Source organism: Hyla sarda, chromosome 5 (genome assembly GCF_029499605.1).
Source record: "Hyla sarda isolate aHylSar1 chromosome 5, aHylSar1.hap1, whole genome shotgun sequence".
NCBI lineage: Eukaryota > Metazoa > Chordata > Amphibia > Anura > Hylidae > Hyla > Hyla sarda.
Genome location: NC_079193.1, coordinates 218,750,418 through 218,767,901, shown reverse-complemented (window position 1 = coordinate 218,767,901; position 17,484 = coordinate 218,750,418).

Genomic DNA, 17,484 nt, shown 5'->3' with positions numbered 1-17,484 from the left:
AAGAACATGTTAGCGTAAAACATTTAGATTTTGATTTTTCTCCTCCACTTTGCTACTATTCTTGTGAAACACCTAAAGGGTTAACAGACTTTCTGAATGTCATTTTGAATACTTTGAGGGGTGCAGTTTCTATAATGGGGTCATTTATGGGTTATTTCTCACAGAAAGGCCCCTCAAATGCACTTCAAATGTAACTGGTTCCTGAAAAATTCTGATTTTGAAATTTTCATGAACATTTTGAAAATTGCTGCTATACTTTGAAGCCCTCTAATGTCTTCAAAAAGTAAAAACATGTCAACTTTATGATGCCAACATAAAGTAGACATATTGTGTTTGTGAATCAATATACAATTTATTTAGAATATCCATTTTCCTTACCACTATGTTAAAGTAGTATTTGTCATGATAAAACAATCTCGGAATCAGAATAAACGATAAAAGCATCCCAGAGTTATTAATGCATAAAGTGACAGTGGTCAGAATTGCAAAAAAGGGCTGTGTCCTTAAGGTGAAAAAGGGCTGAGTCCTTAAGGGTTTAAAAGACAAAATATGTATGTTTAAAATTGCTCTTTTCTGCGCTGTAATCTGTAGTTATTTTTTTTCAATTTTATTATGTATTTTTAATAGAACATACAATACAATATTAAACATAAAACTTCACACAACAGCAGAGTAAGTAGTTGTATGCGTTATCAACAATATACAGTGACAGAGTCATAGCATAGTTATGTGTGTGGTTCATCATAGTGGCAGCCAATGAAATAAAGTAACCACACTAGTGCAGGATACATTGGGAGGTAGCTCTGTGTAATCTGTAGTTTTTATCACTACCATGTGACTATTTGATTGTGACTATTTGATCCTTTTTTAGTCCTTTATTGTTGATGTGACTAAAAATGAGGAATGACCCCAACTATGTTCACTAAATTATTTTTTTTACTATTTGTATTTGTAAAATGGGAAAAGAGGGGGATTTCTTTTGTGGGAAAGGTTTATTCACATTTGTTATGCTACGATAAAAATGTTTAGGCCCAAGCCCAGCAGCATCAGTAAACCATATATTAGCTGAATGACACAGCCTGGAGGTGGCTGAATCTTGAGGAGACCCTATAGTGGCTGAATGGCACAGCCTAGAGGTGGCTGAAGCATGAGGATACTATATAGTCGCTGAATGGCACAGCCTGGAGGTGGCTGAAGCATGAGGAGACCATATAGTGTCAGAATGGCACAGGCTGGAGGTGGCCAAAGCATGAGGAGACCATGTAGTGGCTGAATGGCACAGCCTGGAGGTGTTGGCAGCATGAGGAGACCATATAGTGGCTGAATGACACAGCGTGGAGGTGTTGGCAGCATAAGGAGACCATATAGTGGCTGAATGACAAAGCATGGAGGTGTTGGCAGCATGAGGAGACTATATAGTGGCTAAATTACACAGTGTGTAGGTGTTGGCCGCATGAGGAGACCATATAGTTTCTAAATGACACAGCCTGGTGCTGACAGCAGCATGAGTAGACATAAGGGCTTCACAATCACTAAGATTAAATATGGATTTTGAAATTTAGATTGAATATTTATGATAGCTGCTAGTGCTACCATAAAAAATGTTATGCCCAGGCCCAGCAACATCAGTAAATCATATATTGGCTGAACGACATAGCCTGGAGGTGGCTGAATCATGAGGAGAGCCTATAGTGACTGAATGGCATAGCCTAGAGGTGGCTGAAGCATGTGGATACCATATAGGGGCTTAATGGCACAGCCTGGAGGTGGCTGAAACATGAGTAGACCATATAGTGGCTGAATGGCACAGGCGGGAGGTGGCTGAAGCATCAGGAGACCATATAGTGGCTAAATGGCACCGCATGGTGGTGGCTGAAGCATGAGGAGACCATGTAGTGGCAGAATGACACAGCCTAGAGGTGGCTGAAGCATGAAAAGACCATATAGTGGCTGAATGGCACAGCCTGGAGTTTGTGGCAGCATGGGGAGACCATATAATGCCTGCATGGCATAGCCTGGAGTTGGCTGAAGCATGAGGAGACCATTTAGTGTCTGAATGGCACAGCCTGGAGTTGGCAGAAGCATGAGGAGACCATTGAAATTTAAGATTTTTTAATTTAAATTTAGGATTTTGAAATTGAAATTGAGGATTTTGAAATTGAAATTTTAACTCCCAAGTTTTAGTGTCCCAGGCCCCGGTGTGTGGGTACAAAGGACCAAATTTAACAAGGAGTCACATGTCACATGGCAGCACAATGACAGAGCCTGGAGGTGGCATCAGTATGAGGAGACCATATAGTGGCTGAATGACTGCCTCGAGTTTGTGGCAGCATGGGGAGACCACATAGTGTCTGAATGGCACATACTGGAGTTGGCTGAAGCATGGGGATACCATATAGTAGCTGAATGAGACCACAGAAGAAAAGGTGATATACCAAAAAAGTGCACACCCATTGTTCAAATACAATTAAAGACATGATTTTATTGTTTATTAACACACATGATTTAAAGCAGGCAAAAACATTTTAAACCATTTAAAAGGCCCAAAGGCCACTGCACAACAAGGGGGACCCCCTAACAAAAAGGAGGAAACCACTCCCGGGACACCTGCACAGTCAATGGTAATCAATGCAATCTCATAACCCTAATCAAGATCACAGTGTATATAAAGTGCAAAGTCACATGTAAATCCTTACTCAGTTCACGAATACTAATGATGTTAAGCCTATAAAAGCATCAATAAGGCTAGGTTCACGCTAGGACCGCGCGGACACTGCAGTCTCCAATAGACTGCAATGTGTTCCGCGAGTATTTCCGCCTGAAGAATGAGCAATGCCATGCTTCAGGCGGAAATTTCTAAGCGGATTTTCCATTCACAAATTCCGCTTCACAAATTCTGAAGTGTGAATTTGTGAATGGAAAACCATTCACTACACTATACATTTTAGCAAGCAAAATTTCTGCCTGTAATTTCAAAGTGGAATTGCAGGCAGAAATTCTGCAGTGTGAAGCTAGCCTTATAATACATGCAATCTTATTCAGACTGAGAGAGGAGGGCTAGGGACAACAGATGGAGGAGAAACATGCAGGTGCCCTCCTGCATGTTTCTCCTCCATCTGTTGTCCCTAGCCCTCCTCTCTCAGTCTGAATAAGGTTGTATGTATTATTATTGTTGTTTTTAAAGGCTTAACATCATTAGTATTCGTGAACTGAGTTAGGATTTATATGTGACTTTGCACTTTATATAGACTGTGATATTGATTAGGCTAGGAGATTGCAATGATTAAAATTGACTGTGCAGGTGTCCCGGAAGTGGTTTGCCTCTTTTTGTTAGGGGGTCCCCCCTGTTGTTCAGTGGCCTTTGGGCCTTTTAAATGGTTTACATGTTTTTGTCTGCTTTAAATCATGTGTGTTAATAAACAATAAAATCATGTCTTTAATTTGAACAGTGGGTGTGCGCTTTTTTGCATATCATCTTTTCTTCCATGGTCTCATGTTATAGTATTGATATACGTAGTAGCACCCCGTGAGCTCATATAGTTGCTGAGCCCGCTTGAGTTTTGGCTGTGATATAGTGGCTGAATGGCACAGCCTGGCGTTGGCAGAAGCATGAGGAGACCACTGAAATGTAAAATTTAGAAATTGAAATTTAAGATTTTGAAATTGAAATTTTAGCTAACACTCCCAAGTTTTAGTGTCCCGGGCCCCGGCATGTGGGTACAAAGGACCAAACCTAACAAAGAGTCACATGTCCCATGGCGGCACAATGACAGAGCCTGAAGGTGGTAGCATTGGCATGATGAGACCATAGAGCAGCACAATGACAGAGCCTTGAGGTGGCAGCAGCAGGGACATGCCAACTGTTGACTGGGGGTGTCGGATGTCACTTGGGATGAAGTGGATGACCGAGTGAACCGATAAATCATGGCTGCTGGGTTGCTGGGCGAGACATGACTGCTAGCTGACACCGGGGGCTCAGACTTCTCGCTGCGACTCCGGCTGCCACATGCCCCTAGTCTGCAGCGACCTCTGCCTGTGCCTGATGAATGAAGGCCTCTGCCACTCCACTGTGCATGTCCTGGCACTACTCTGCCTGACAAACTTATTGCGTATATAAGGGTAGTGCAATACGCTTCTCTATGTTTAAAACAGTATTTTTCTAGAACACCAGCCAGTGAGTACTTTTGCCTATCCTTTCACAAAGCTAGGCCCTTGACAGATTAACAGGTACAAAATAGTACACTACTTAGATATACATATGTGGTATGCACTTATGAGTGCAGAAAAATGTGCTACAGTATGCTTAAAAAAACTTATTTTAGTAAAACACCAGCAGGTGATTACTTTTCCCTCGACTTTCACAGTATCTAGGGCCTTGACAGATTAACAAGTACAAAATAGTACACTACTTAGATGTAGGTATGTGGTATGCACTTGTGAGGGCAGAAAAATGTGCTACTGTATGCTTCAAAAATTATTTGAGTAAAACACCAGCCGGTGATTACTTTTGGCTGCCCTTTCACAGTATGTAGGTATGTGGTATGCACTTTTATGAGGGAAGAAAAATGCGCTACAGTGGGCAAAAAAAAAATAAAGAATTGCCCACAACACCAGCAGCACACAACCAGCAGTGTCAGGAACCGGACTGGTAAGCGGTTAGGATGCAGGATCCTCTGTGTCAGTGAGGCGATGACGTGGGCCATACCAGGGGACCGGTTCTTAGAAGTTACTGGTTTTCACCAGTGCCCTCCGCAAATTGGGATGGACTTGCTGTGGCGGTAACTCCCAGATCTTATCCCCTGATAGCGACTCAACCTCACTGACAGCTGAGACAGGCGTGGTACACAAGGACAAGGCGAAGGCAAGGTCGGATGTAGCAAAAGGTCAAGGCAGGCGGCAAGGTTCATAGTCAGGGGCAACGGCAAAGGGTCTTGATACACAGGCTAGGGATACACACAAAACGCTTTCTCAGGGCACTAGGGCAACAAGATCTGGCAAGGACAGGAAGGGGAAGTGAGTTTTTATACATTTTGAACTGATTGGACCAGGCAACAATTAATGGTGCACTGGCCCTTTAAATCCTAAGGAGCGGGGCCGCGCGCGCCAGGAGGAAGGAGCAGTGGGAGGACGGTGAGTGAGTTGGGATGCGATCCGTGAGTGGGGACGTCCCGCCACACGGATCGCATCCCTGCCACTGACAGGGGAACAGCGCTCTCGGTCAGGAGCAGTGACCGGAGCGCTGTCAGAGAGAGGACGCCGTGAGTGCTCCGGGGAAGCAGCGGGACCTGGAGCGCTCGGCGTTACAAGCAGTACACAACAATGCTGGAGCACACAGTTGCTGTGTACTAAACTCAAAATTGCTAAAAGACTCTCTCTCAAATACTATTAGGAAAGGACTGCTGGGTATGAATTATACCGTCTATAGACTATAATAGCCAGCAGACCGGTTGTTGTGGAACAAAGACACACATTTGCCCTAAAAAAATATTTCTCCCTCCTCTGAAAACCTTTCTGCAACTGAGGCAACACACAACTCTCTGCCTCTCTCTTAAATACAATGCTGTTCACAGTGACTGAGGGGTTAATCTCTGCAGTAAAAATTAATATCTGTGCAAAAACGCTGAGCTCTTTGTCCTACAGAAGGCTGAGGTGACTAAGAGGTGAAACGCTGCTGCAACAAGCTTTTCTGTGTAACACAAACACAGCAATATCTGTCCTATCTCTCTGCAGTGTAATGAATGAAATGACGAGCTGGAAAATGGCTTCCAAATATATAGGACTGGTACATCACAGGGGTGACTGGCTGCTGATAGGCTGCATCCTGCATGTGGATCAGGGTCATCCCACCTACCTGCCTTCCCGCCCTGCCTTCCCAGCTTTCCTTGCCCCATGTACTACGTGTGGATCCGCCATTTTAGATGCCCCGGAGCCTGGACCGCAGTAAATGGAGTTTAATGAAGCGATTTGTGCAATATTCACATCGATATTCGCATTCGTTATGAATCTAATTTTTCTGAAATTCGTACCGAATTCGGGTTCATCAGCTTCGAAGAGGATCACCAGAGTTGAACCTGGAGGCCCTGGAGGCAGGTGAGGATATTTCCGTCTGGTGTCTAACTCATCAAACCCCCACTATTGTGTCGTGTGTAGCCCGATGAGTCTATGTTCACCCCCTTAGTACTTCAGATGCTGAGATCAGCAGCTCCTGCATTTGCTTTACAGTCCAGATGCCAAGCACCACTCAGCGAGGGTGTATAGGTACGTCCTGTGTCAATATGGCAGTTCACATTTAACCTCTTCAGGACACAGGGCATATGGATACGCCCTGCATTCCGAGTATTTAAGGACACAGGGCGTATCCATATGCCCGTGGGAAATCCGGTCCCCACCGCTAGCCGGTTGGGGACCGGAACCGGATGCCTGCTGAAATCGTTCAGCAGGCATCGTGGCATATCGCCCAGGGGGGTCATTATGTCCCCCCATGTCGGCGATGGCCGCAGATCGCTGGACAATTCAGCCCAGCGATCTGTGGCGATTCCGGGTCAATCGGGTCTCCAGTGACCCGGTGACCCGGAATTACTGGCTGATCGGGGCCATCTCTGACGGCCTAGAACAGCCATAGCCAGCAGGGGTGAGGTGGCACTGGTAGCTGACCCCGGTAGCTGGGGACCCCGATTCCCGGCGTCAATGTATGGATCGGGGCCCCAGGAGCGGCGGCGGCGAGGGACTGACCTGAAGCGGCGGCTTGGAGCTGAGTGACAGCCTCCTGCTGTTGCTTAGCAACAGCTCCCAGCATGCAAAAAGGGCATGCTGGGAGCTGTAGTTATGCAACAGCAGGAGGCAGACCACCACAACTCCCGGCATTCCCTTATGGGCATGCTGGGACTTATAGTTTTGCAACAGCTAGAGGCACATTTTTTCTATGGAAAAGTGTACCTTAAGCTGTTGTATAACTACAACTCCCAGCTTGCACAAACAGCTAAAGTGCATGCTGGGAGTTGTAGTGGTGCATCTGCTGGTTGCATAACTACAACTCCCAGCATGCCGTTGGCTGTCGGTGACTGCTGAGAGTTGTAGTTTTGCAACAGCTGAAGGCACACTGGTTGTGAAACTCAGAGTTTTTTTTTACCTAACTTAGTGCTTCACAACCGGTGTGCCTCCAGCTGTTGCAAACTACAACTCCCAGCATGCACCATACAAGCTGTGAGTTGTAGTTTTGCAACAGCTGGAGGCACACTGGTTGTGAAACACTGAGGTAGGTCACAAACTCAGTGATACATAACCAGTGTGCCTACAGCTGTTGTAAAACTAAAACTCTCAGCATGTACAGTCTGTCAGTGCATGCTGGGAGTTGTAGTTGTGCAATAGCTGGATGTCCCCCCCCCAAATGTGAACGTACAGGGTACACTCACATGGGCGGAGGTTTACAGTAAGTATCCGGCTGCAAGTTTGAGCTGCGGCAAATTTTCTGCCGCAGCTTAAACTGCCAGCGAGAAACCACTGTGATCCCCCGCCCATGTGACTGTACCCTAAAAGCACTACACTACACTAACACAAAATAAAAAGTAAAAAACACTACATATACACATACCCCTACAAAGCCCCCCTCCCCTCCCAAATAAAAAAGAAAAATGTCTGGAAAGCCACTGTTTCCAAAACGGAGCCTCCAGCTGTTGCAAAACAACTACTCCCAGTATTACAAGACATCCACTGACTGTCCAGGCATGCTGGGAGTTTTACAACAGCTGGAGGCACCCTGTTTGGGAATCACTGGCGTAGAATTCCCCTAATGCGCATGGCGCTCTCACTTTGGAACCCTGTCGTATTTCAAGGCAACAGTTTAGGGTCACATATGGGGTATCGTCGTACTCAGGAGAAATTGTATTACAAATTTTGGGGGCTATTTTCTGCTTTTACCCTTCTTAAAAATGTAAAATTTTTGGGAAACCAAGCATTTTAGGTAAATTTTTTTTTTTTTTTACATATGCAAAAGTCGTGAAACACCTGTGGGGTATAGAGGTTCACTTAACCCCTTGTTACGTTCCTCGAGGGGTCTAGTTTCCAAAATAGTATGCCATGTGGTTTTTTTTTTGCTGTCCTGGCACCATAGGGGCTTCCTAAATGGGGCATGCCCCCAGAGCAAAATTTGCTTCCAAAAAGCCAAATGTGACTACTCCTCTTCTGAGACCTGTAGTGCGCCAGCAGAGCACTTTTCACCCCCATATGGGGTGTTTTCTGAATCGGGAGAAATTGGGCTTCAAATGTTGGGGGGGTATTTTCTGCTATTACCCTTTTTAAAAATGTAAAATTTTTGGGAAAACAAGCATTTTAGGTAATTTTTTTTTTTTTTACATTTGCAAAAGTCATGAAACACCTGTGGGGTATTAAGGCTCACTTTATCCCATGTTACATTCCCCGAGGGGTCTAGTTTCCAAAATGGTATGCCATGTGTTTTTTTTTGCTGTTTTGACACCCTAGGGGCTTCCTAAAGGTGACATGCCCCCCAAAAACCATTTCAGAAAAATGTTCTCTCCAAAATCCCCTTGTCGCTCCTTCCCTTCTGAGCCCTCTACTGCACCCACCAAACACTTTACATAGACATATGAGGTATGTGCTTACTCTAGAGAAATTGGGCTACAAATACAAGTAAACATTTTCTCCTTTTACCACTTGCAAAAATTAAAAAATTGGGTCTACAAGAACATGTGAGTGTAAAAAGATTTTGAATTTTCTCCTTCACTTTGCTGCTATTCCTGTGAAACACCTAAAGAGTTAAAACACTGACAGAATGTCATTTTGAATACTTTTGGGGGTGTAGTTTTTATAATGGGGTCATTTATGGGGTATTTCTAATATGAAGACCCTTCAAATCCACTTCAAAACTGAACTGGTCCCTGAAAAATATTGAGTTTGAAAATTTTGTGAAAAATTGGAAAATTGCTGCTGAACTTTGAAGCCCTCTGGTGTCTTCCAAAAGTAAAAACCTGTCAATTTTATGATGCCAACATAAAGTAGACATATTGGGCGAGATTTATCAAATGATTTAGACTGGTTTTTCCTGTCTAAATTTGTTGCACAGAAAGTCGCAGTCTAAATATGTGCGCCTTTTCTGCGACTTTTGCTGTAGAGGATTTTTAGAACATGATGCATGCAAGTCTATTTTAGACGGAAATGCATTGGAAAATGCATTGGTGCTGAATTTATCAATTGCGACTTAAAATGCAGTTTAAGCTGTAGACCCTGAAGTCTGAGCACAAAAGTTATCAAGGGCTGTGAGACCTTTGATAAATTAAGAGCACAATAGACAGGAGACTACCACATACGCTGGTCTATAAGCATACCCAGAATAGACTAGATTAGGAAATGTCCCCCATTGCATATGTAAGTAAAAAAAAAATTATTCATAATATACATTTTCCTTACAAGCAGAAAGCTTCAAAGTTAGAAAAATGCTAAATTTTCAAATTTTTCATCAAATTTGGGGATTTTTCCCCAAGAAAGTATGCAAGTTACCACAAAAATTTACTACTATGTTTAAGTAGAATATGTCACGAAAAAACAATCTCGGAATCAGAATAATAACTAAAAGCATTCCAGAGTTATTAATGTTTAAAGTGACAGTGGTCAGATGTGCAAAAAACGCTCTGGTCCTTAAGGCCAAAATGGTCTTGGTCCTTAAGGGGTTAAATCAAACACAATTAAAAATAGATTGTCCCCAATCGTAGGGTCACATACGTTACGCTGCTGATGTGCCGCCAGCACGCACAACAACGAGCTCCCTGCTGTGGCTGAGTAGCTCTGTGTGTCTGCTTGTAGTGGCGGATTCCGGTTGTGTATCTGCTACGAGCACACACTGGCCCACATTTATCATTGTCTTTAGACTGTTTTTTGTGTCTAAAAAAGGGGCAAAAAAGGCGCAAGCAGGGTTTTTTTGCTCCTTTTTTTGCGCCTTTTTGTTTACACATTTCTGCTGATTTTCAGCTGCAATCCACTGATTTTGGCAATAGAAATGATATGGAATGGATTTATCATTGCACCTTTTTGTAAAAAGGAGCAAAAAAAGGCGCAAAGCCACTGAAAAGTCTCTAAAACTACACCAGGCCAGACATGTTGTAGCTTTTTGGTGTATGTGTAGACAGAAATTTCAGCAATGTGACCTGCACAACATTTATCAAATGCTCTTTGACCATTTAATAAATTTGGTGCTCCTACACATTACCAGCACACAAAAAAGGTGTAAAAAAATGCTTCACTTACACTACAATGATAAATGTGGCCACTGTGTCTACAGTGGGTAATATGAGCGGACACTCAAAGCTACCCAGCCACAGCAGAGAGCTTGTTCTTGTGACTTCCATCAGCCCATCCACAGCCCAAAATAAGCTGTGGATGCGCTACATGTGACCCTACCCTATGGTCATCTGTAAGTGTAACTATTAAAGGGGTACTCCGGTGGAAAACATTTTTTTTTCTACATCAACTGGTGCTAGAAAGTTAAACAGATTTGTAAATTAAAAAAGGAAAAGAGTCTCAGCTCACCTGGGGCGTGCACGGCTACCTCCAACCAAAGTAGAAAAAAGTAGAAAAAGGCCAGCACGGCTGAATGAAATCTTCAAAGCTTTATTCACGAATCCTCGTTAAAAACCTTCATGGTGGCAGAAAGACACGGACATATACAAAAATAGAAATATTGCACATGGAAAAACAGTCCCAAACAAGGCTGACGCGTTTCAGGTTGCTATACCCTTACTCATAGCTTGCCAATACTCAAATGAGAATGCCTTATATACTGCAAGGCCATCCCTTCCATTAGGAAGGGGAGGGACATCGTATGTCAGTGTGCAATCCAACACAAGTAAAACCAGGAAAATACATGTATCATTAAAAAACTCACATATAAAATCCAATAGGACTATATAACAGCTATGGGAAACAAAACAAGTGGTGGACTTTTTAGTAATGTAGTATTAAGTCCGTCTTGTTATTCAGGCCATGCGGATATGTACAATTCAACAAGTAAATCCACATAATCTCTCTATTATGAAGAATACGTATAAGATCACCTCCTCTTTTACTTCTTTTGATTTTTTCAATGCCATAAAAACGCAAGGACGATATGTCTGAATTATGTTTAAGAAAAAAGTGTTTTGAGACATTAGACATGCTAGGTATCAAAGGACCTGCAGCATGCCTGATATGCTCCTGCATTCTCTTTTTTAAGGTGCGTTTAGTGCTACCTACATAATCCATTTTGCAAATAGTGCAGGTGACTCTATATATTATGAAGGTACTATCACAGTTAATAAACTCGCGAATCATATGGATTTTACCTGTTAACAGGTAGGAAACATTCCAGTACTCATGATCAGGTGACTTTTGTCACCACTTATAGTATGGAATTCAATGAAATCAAAAGAATTGTGAACAAACATCTACCTCTACTGGCAGCAGATCCAGTAGTAGGGGAAATCATCAAACCAGGGATCCGGTTTTCCACCCGACGTGCTCCAACTCTATCGAGCCTGCTTGTTCCTAGTATGGTTTGTGTAGAGGAGGAGCAGTCAACCTGGCTGAAAATTAAAGGTTTCCATAAGTGCGGTAACGCAAGGTGTGTGGTGTGCCCCTATGCAACAAAGGGCAATAAAATAGAAGGCACAATAGATGGTAAAATCCATATGATTCGCGAGTTTATTAACTGTGATAGTACCTTCATAATATATAGAGTCACCTGCACTATTTGCAAAATGGATTATGTAGGTAGCACTAAGCGCACCTTAAAAAAGAGAATGCAGGAGCATATCAGGCATGCTGCAGGTCCTTTGATACCTAGCATGTCTAATGTCTCAAAACATTTTTTTCTTAAACATAATTCAGACATATCGTCCTTGCGTTTTTATGGCATTGAAAAAATCAAAAGAAGTAAAAGAGGAGGTGATCTTATACGTATTCTTCATAATAGAGAGATTATGTGGATTTACTTGTTGAATTGTACATATCCGCATGGCCTGAATAACAAGACGGACTTAATACTACATTACTAAAAAGTCCACCACTTGTTTTGTTTCCCATAGCTGTTATATAGTCCTATTGGATTTTATATGTGAGTTTTTTAATGATACATGTATTTTCCTGGTTTTACTTGTGTTGGATTGCACACTGACATACGATGTCCCTCCCCTTCCTAATGGAAGGGATGGCCTTGCAGTATATAAGGCATTCTCATTTGAGTATTGGCAAGCTATGAGTAAGGGTATAGCAACCTGAAACGCGTCAGCCTTGTTTGGGACTGTTTTTCCATGTGCAATATTTCTATTTTTGTATATGTCCGTGTCTTTCTGCCACCATGAAGGTTTTTAACGAGGATTCGTGAATAAAGCTTTGAAGATTTCATTCAGCCGTGCTGGCCTTTTTCTACTTTTTTCAGATTTGTAAATTACTTCTGTTTAAAAATCTTAATTCTTCCAGTACTTAACAGGTGCTGTGTACTACACAGGAAGTATTTATTTCTGGAGTTCTTTCCAGTCTGACCACAGTGCTCTCTGCTGACACCTCTGTCCATATCAGGAACTGTCCAGAGCAGGATAGGTTTGCTATGGGGATTTGCTTGTATTCTAGACAGTTCCTGACACAGGGGCAGAGGTGTCAGCAGAGAGCACTGTGATCAGACCGGAAAGAACTCCAGAAAGAAATACAACTTCCTGTGGAGCATACAGCAGCTCATAAGTACTGGAAGGATTAAGATTTTTAAATAGAAGTAATTTACAAATCTGTTTAACTTTCTGGCCCCAGTTGATTTGAAAAAAAAATGTTTTCCACTGGAGTCTCCCTTTAAAGGGGCATTTCTATGTCATAAAATAATGGTATGTTAGCGGAATCTCTGGAACCCATACTGATCCTGTGCATTTATATGATTGACACTAAATGAAATGCTCAATTTGTCAGTGATTTATACAACTATTCAAAGTTTCAAATACATAATGAAGACAGACAACACTTCAACAAGATGTAGAATGCAATGATATTGTGATCACATTTGTACTCATTCTGTACATTACTCTGACAACTGGGAAATGTGTAAGCCATTTCGGAAGACATGACAATACCATAATGTACTTAACCCCCATAAAACAACAAATGCGACTCTCGCACGGGGTAGACAATGTGCTGCACAAAGAACTTATTAACTGCTCAGCTTATTTGAAACTTGCCATAATTACTTTGTTTTTCCATCCACTACTACTACATTGTAATAGTGTTAGGGAACTTTGGATTTTGACAACCCTTATTATTGTCCGTTGCTCAGCATCTATGTGTGGATGTTGTAAGACTAAGATGAAGAACATAATTAAGAGAACATATGACGGCCGGCTGTAGCTTTTGGATTAATTAGCTAGATGTCAATATTTTTATCAATATCCGATTAACAAATGACACATTGCGCAAGGAAAGGTATTGATTCATGAGCTGTCTGTACAGAAAATGAAGCTGCTTTGCTAAATGAGAAATCTGACAAAATAATAGCTTCTGAGCACTTTCCATCTTGATAAAAACATAAAAATCAGCTAACATATACTTCATTTTGAAATAGTGCCATTTTATTTATTAGACTTTTGGCTGTGAAAAAGCAGTATTTAATTCACGAATAATTAATGTTAGGCTAATAGCTGCCCACGTAGCTGTAGAGCAATAATATTTAATGGGCTTCGCAAAGGATTACTTGAAGGATGAGGAAGTATTGTTATGAATCTTGCTGACAATTTATCACTTTTACCCCCATATGTTTTCATTCATACATGTCTGTTTTAGTTCTCTGAGTGGATAATGTATAATCTGGCTTCTAAGAAATATTTCTCATATATCAAAGAACATTAGATTTTATACAAATATGCATATCTTTTGTTAGAATTTTATTGGCCATCATTGATTGATGAGCTGTTGAAAGCTGAACAATGTGTGATGGCTTGCTTAGAAATGGAGGTTCATACTTTGGGGTCCTCATCCAAGAACATAAATTCTATCTCCAATTATCTTTGGTTCAATTAAAGGGACAGGGAATAAGAAAAAAATATTTCAGTCCTACATCTGCAGAATACACTAGTCCAGTGATGGAGAACCTATGGCACGCGTGCCACAGGTTGCACGCCGAGCCCCCTCTGTGGGCATGCAGCCATAATTCACCATGGATGCCTTTCAGGGCCTTCCAGTGGGCCGTCTGTCTTGGAGGAATGTTTAAAAATGTATTTGCGGCTCCGGACGCTGTTTCCCCTTCTTCGGCCGCTCTATCCCCTATTCCTCCGGGCCGCTCTATCTCCCCTTACTCCGGGCCGCTCTATCCCCCATTCCTCCGGGCCGCTCTATCCCCCTTTCCTCTGGGCCGCGCTATCCCCCATTCATCTGGGCCGCTCTATCCCCCCTTCCTCCGGGCCGCTTTATCCCCCATTCCTCCGAGCCGCTCTATCCCCCATTCCTCCAGGCTGCTCCTACCCCCCTTCCCCGGCCGCGCACAGAGATGCTCCTGGCCGCAACTTCTGGAACCAATAGTCCATTCCTCGGCGTGAGGAAGAAGTGGGCGATGGTGCAAAGTTTGCAGCAGATGGGAGTGGACGCACCTGACCTGACCCCAACATGGCTGCCGCAGGTGAGAAAAGTGCACAAACTGGGGGTAAGGCGACCGAGGACAGGAGGGGGGTGGAATGTATGTATTATGTACCCCATCCCCCACACACCCACATAAGCACAACATACACCCACACAGGACCCATAGCACCCCTCAAACACCCATACAGCACCTCACACACAGCACCCCTCAAACACACACACACACACAGCACCTTTAGACACATAGCACCCCTCAAACACAGCACCTCACACACACAGCACTCCTCAAACACACACACAATCTTTCCAACACACAGCACCTCAGACACACAGCACCCCTCAAAAACACATAGCACCCCTCAAACACAGTACCTCACACACACAGCACCCCACAAACACACACAATCTTTCCAACACAAGGCACCTCAGACACACAGCACCCCTCAAACACACATCACCTCACACACAACACCCCTTAAAAACACACAGCACCCCTCAAATACAGCACCTCACACACAGCACCCCACAGACAAACACATAGCACCCCTCAAACACAGCTCCTCACACACACACACACACATCACACCCACACACAGCACCTCAGACACACAGCACCCCTCAAACACAGCACCTCACACACACACACAGCACCCCACAGACAAACACACAGCACCCCTCAAACACAGCACCCCTCAAACACACACATCCCCCCACACACAGCACCTCAGACACATAGTACCCCTAAGACAAATACAGAGCACCCCTCAAACACACATCACCTCTCACACACAGCACCTCTCAAAAACACACAGCACAAACAGACAAACACACAGCACCCCACAGACAAACACATCACCCCTCAAACACACATCAACCCACACACATCAGAATTCTGATTCAATTGCTGTGCTGGCACTTCGAGGGGAAAACATTTGGTGTGCATTGCGGTTTTGGAACTCAGGCTCAAAAAGGTTCGCCATCACTGCACTAGTCTGTGTAAAGGACATCTACTAGCCAGTTGTAGTCATAGATTGATCATTTCATATCCATCATTTATTGCTGATCTTGATCAGATATGCCACTGGCAATGGTCATTTCATCATTTTCAATGATCAGTAAAAGCTGATCACACTGACTTTCAATGTATATTTTGTGAGATTGATCTTGAAGACCCCCACTCATGAACTGTCTATTTGTATCTCAGCACTCATGAGGTGACCTAGGCAAAGAAAGGCGTTAAGGTCCTGGGTCATGGAGGACCATGGGGTCACTTCTCTCTAACTGATGCCAGAAAATTATACAGATTTGTAAATTACTTCTATTAAAAAATCTTAATCCTTCCAGTACTTATCAGATGCTGTATGATCCACTGAAAATTATTTTCTGTCTGAACACAGTGCTCTGTGCTGACACCTCTGACCATGTCAGGAACTATCCAGAGTAGGAACAAATCCCCATAGCAAACCTCTCCTGCTCTGGACAGTTCCTTACATGGAGAGGGATGTCAGCATAGAGCACTGTAGACAGACAGAAAAGAAATTAAAAAAGAAAAAAACTTCCTCTGTATATTACAGCAGCTGGTAGGTACTGGAAAGATTAAGATTTTTTAATAGAAGTAATTTACAAATCTGTTTAACTTTATGGCACCATTAATGGATGGGAGAAGTTGTCATTATACTGTACAGCTCTACAGTTCTGGTACTCAAGAGTCTGTAGTAAAGGATCACGGCTTAAGCAGGGCACAAAAGCTTATGATTTTTGGTTACTGGTAGTTCATGGCTAGTCCGCAAGGCAACTCACTTGAACATTACGCTAAATCTGCAAAACAATAGTGGTACTCCACAAAACAATGTTAGTCTCACGACTGAATAGTACGAAAAGAAACAATATTAACAAGTGTGAGTTCATCCTGGAAATTTTCCATCCCAACCTGCTTTCTAGGTTTGCAATGGTAAGGAAGAAAAAAAACCTTTTCAAAGGGCGCTGCTGTTGTCCTGGTGAGATGAAGATGAAAAGTCCGAGGCAGAAGTATTTTGCAAGATATAGCTTCTTTATTGGTGTAGAATCATAGCAAGCAGGGATACAGGCTAGATAACGCGTTTCGGGGGACAGCGCCCCCTTCTTCAGATCACTGATCTGAAGAAGGGGGCGCTGTCCCCCGAAACGCGTTATCTAGCCTGTATCCCTGCTTGCTATGATTCTACACCAATAAAGAAGCTATATCTTGCAAAATACTTCTGCCTCGGACTTTTCATCTTCATCTCACCAGGACAACAGCAGCGCCCTTTGAAAAGGGTTTTTTTCTTCCTTACCATTGCATATCTATCCAGGACTGGCTAGTCCTGTCCTGTACCCTGGGCTTAGCAGCTGTATCCGGTGGACTATTATCCATACCACTAACCCCACTGTGGGTCTACATGCGAGTTTTTTGCTCGCTCAAGGTGAGCACCCATCATCTACTCTTCGACTAACCCCTCCCACCTGTCATCAACGGTATCACACTAGGCGCCTTTCCGTCGGTCTTTCCTTCTTTTGCTCTTTTCTGCTTTCTAGGTTGGGACATGTAGCGGGGACCACAGGACTGTGCCTTCTCCAAGGGACTGACTCGTGTGTTCCAAGACACTTGGGATAGCTTGGAATCATTCATGGTGGGTCTCACTGTTACCACCATCTCTACCGCAGCAGCTTGCGCCACTGGGGACAAAGTGTTGGTGCCTATTGGGCCAGCCTAACATCCTCAGCAGGAGAAGGCTGAGGAATTTTGGTTGGTGCCCGTTGAGTAGGCCAAACCTCCTCAATGCCAGGAGTAGGCCTGGGCACATCTGTAGATGACTTTCTTTGGTTCTGGACTGTACTTTGGTGCCATGATGGGCACCTCGGGCAGGG